Below are 3,470 nucleotides of genomic sequence, written 5' to 3'. Positions count from 1 at the left end.
ATTAATATAGATAAGAAAAAAATAAGAATAAATTTTTAAAAAGTGGATTCTTTAAAAATAGCAAGATTGATAAACCTGTAGTCAAATGAACCAAAAGAAAGGAAGAAGATAAAAATTAATAAAGTTAGAGGCTACAAGAAGATATTACAATAGACACTGAGTAAACTCAGAGAATCATAAAGTCACACTTAAAATATCTGTATCCAAGAAAACTGGAAAACCAAAAAGAAATCAATGAGTTTCTACATTGATATGAACTATCAGTGTTAAACCAAGATGTGAATGATTTATATAAACACATAACAATCAAGATAAAAAAAAAACAATACTTAAAAATCTCCCCACCTAAAAAAGTTCATAGCAATGGGGTCAGGTGGTGGTAGTGCATACCTTTAATCCCAGCATTTGAGAGGTAGTGGTAGTTCGAGGCCAGCCTGGTCTACAAGAGCTAGTTCCAGGACAGGCTCCAAAGCTACAGAGAAACTCTGTCTCGAAAAACCAAAAAAAAAAAAAAAAAAGAAAGAAAGAAAGAAAGAGAGAGAGAGAGAGAGAAAGAAAGAAAGAAAGAAAGAAAGAAAGAAAGAAAGAAAGAAAGAAAGAAAGAAAGAAAGAAGGAAGGAAAGAAGGAAAGAAGAAAAGAAAAAGAAAAAAATAGAGAGGGTTTATATAGGGGAAGAGTCTTGGGGAATGCCAAGCCTCAGAGCTTGTGATTGGCTGCCCCCAAGTGGGGTGAGGGGAATTTCAGACTTCCAGGCTTGTGATTGGCTGCTCCTTATGATGTAAAGGGATTTCCAGGCCTGGGGGATTTCCTAACTGCCTGAGGGGAATTCCAAGCCTCTGAGCGCTCAGTGATGGATCTGTTTTCCCTGCTCAGCGATTGGCTGGTTTTGTGTCAGGGGCAGAAATTGCTCTGTCAGGGGCAGGAATTGCTCTGATTCTGGGACCACACCATGTTTCCTTCATTGGTTCTTTTTACCTTTTTGACTCTAATTTTGGGATCAGGGTGAATATCTTTGGTATTGGTATGCTCTGAATCTAAGGGCTTGGTGTGTTCTTTTGGTCCTGGTTTCAGGGCCCAGGAACTTTTCTTCGGCTCAAGGTTCGTGGGCAAAATGTTTGTTCCCCTGGCTTGGGTCTCGTTTTCAGGATGTGTTTCCTTCCCTGGGGGCTAGATCTGGAGCCTGGCTACTTATGGGTTGTGTGTGGTAGGGCTATGGATCCGCTGAATCTACAGGAGCTTGGGTCTCTTACATTCTTCAAATTATTATTAAAAAAATAGAAACCGAAGGAACATTCATAAATCCTTTTATGAAGAACAGAAAAATTCAACAAGAAAAGAAAATGATAGGCATTTCCAATGGACAAAGACATTAAAATCGCGATAAGATACTTGCATACTGAATTCAAGAACTTACACACACACACACACACACACACACAAGATTATTTACCATAATTAAGTCAGCTTTATTTCAGAGACTCAGGTTTAGTTCAACATATATAAATCAATAAACATATTTCATCACATAAGCAGACTGAAAGATAGAAATAACAGAATCAGCCTACTAGATACAGAAAAGGCCTTTGACAAAATCCAAAATCTTTTCATTATAAAAGTTTCAAAGTGACTAGGAATACAAGGGACATACCTCAATATAATAAAGGCAGTTCACTGCAAGCCCACAACCAACGTCAATCTGAATGAAGAGAAACTCAAAGCATTTCCACTAAAATCAAGAACAAGACAGGAAGTGCCCATTCTTTTCATTCCTGTTTAACATAAGACCTGGGGTCTTAGCTAGAGCAATAAGACAAGTGAAAGAAATTAAGAAGATACAAATAGGAAAAAGGAGACCAAATATTCTTATTTGCAGGTGATATTACTTTTTTTTGAAAGTTTTTAATAAATGTTTCCATTATTTATTTCTGTATTCCTTAAAAACAAAGTCCCATCTGACAGTCCCACTCTAAAACTCTGCACGGACAGCAACTCTCATCCCGCAAGCTGATCTATGTTCTCTGTACTTCTGCTTGCCAGATGATCTTCAATAACTTTTGCAAACAGATCCCTCTTCAACAGATTATATGCAAGAGGTAAAAGCTGGCCAGCAACTTTGTGAAAATAATGAGAGCCATAGCAAAAGAGGTCCATTCCTAATTCAAGCCCCATGCCATAATCACATTCATCATTAGCAAACTGCACAAAAGTCATCATTTCCTGAATGGGAGCAAACGCTTTCAGTCTCTCCTCATCACTTGCAGCCTCAACAATTGCCTTGCAAATTCTTTTAAGGTCAGCATCTGTTTCAGGGAGCTCTCGATAGCCAACGTCATTTTTATCGACAGGAACAACCAAGCCTGCACCATGAAAGGTCTTTGTCACAACCTTCTTATCTCTCTGTTTCATCTTCAAGGTTCTCTGTTCCAGCGAGTAGCCTAGTTTTCTGGCTGCTTCTGTGAGTTTCTCATCTATGTTTTTCAAAATGCTAGTTTTCTTTCTATCTGTTACTTCTTTAAGTTTTTTCATCAAAAATAACTTGATGGCAGCAAACACATTGTCTCCATTTTGAATAATTACACAATTTTTCTTTGCCTCATTTGTACCAACATATACAGGAAGTTCATCAGGAGAATCCCGGCTGGCTTTTCAGGATCAAGCTCTTCACAGAACTTCCAGAAATGATAGAAATCTTCAGGTAGGGAAAGCTGATAAAGATTTTCTACTTCTTTCCGAAGGTCACCGGAGACATCAGCTTCACAGGATTTACTTTTCTTCACTTCAACTGCCTTTTCACACTGCGGCCCCGCCCCGCTCGGCCTGCGCTTCCCGCCGCCGCCGACCATCCTGTAGCAGCCGTGATATTACTTTTATATATGAATTATTCTAAAAGTTCCACAAAAAAATCTAACAAATTCATTTGTCAAAGTATCAGGATGAAAACAACACCAAAATCAGGATCTTTTCTATATATAAACAACAAACATACTGAGGAAGAAATAAAGGAGACAATACCAGTCAAAATGACTTCAAATGTTCTTGGAATAAATCAAATTAAGGAACCAAAAGACTTGTATAATAAAACCTTTTAAGACTGAAAAAGATGGAAAGGCTTCTATGCTCATGGACTAGAATTAATATTGTAAAAATGGCCATCATACCAAAATCAACCTAGATTCAGTACAAGCCCCATCAAAGTTCCAACACATTTCTGATTCAACAAAAATATTTTTAAAATTTATTTTACAAAAATATTAAGACACGTATGAAAGTCATAGTTTTTTTAAAAAAAAAAGGATACCAATGCTATTTTCAATAGTGAACAATGAGATTTGAAAGAATGCAAATGGTTTTAATAGAGTATTAATTAATAGCATTTTTAAGTACATCAAAACATTATTTTGAGTAATATAAAACAATAATAATTCTAAGCTCCATATCCTTGTTAAAGCTAGTCTCTGACAGTAGCGGT

At 36.7% G+C, this 3,470-nt stretch overlaps 1 pseudogene; it reads right to left on the bottom strand.

Annotated features, from left to right (window-relative positions):
• Positions 1–1,884: 1,884 nt before the first annotated feature.
• LOC148118697 (histone PARylation factor 1 pseudogene) lies at positions 1,885–2,849 on the bottom strand (annotated as a pseudogene).
• Positions 2,850–3,470: the final 621 nt, after the last annotated feature.

Source organism: Myodes glareolus, chromosome 21, assembly GCF_982192425.1.
Source record: "Myodes glareolus chromosome 21, mMyoGla1.1, whole genome shotgun sequence".
In the NCBI taxonomy this organism is placed as follows: Eukaryota; Metazoa; Chordata; class Mammalia; order Rodentia; family Cricetidae; genus Myodes; species Myodes glareolus.
Note: the sequence above shows the minus strand (reverse complement) of the source record. Positions and strands in the feature narration are given on the sequence as shown.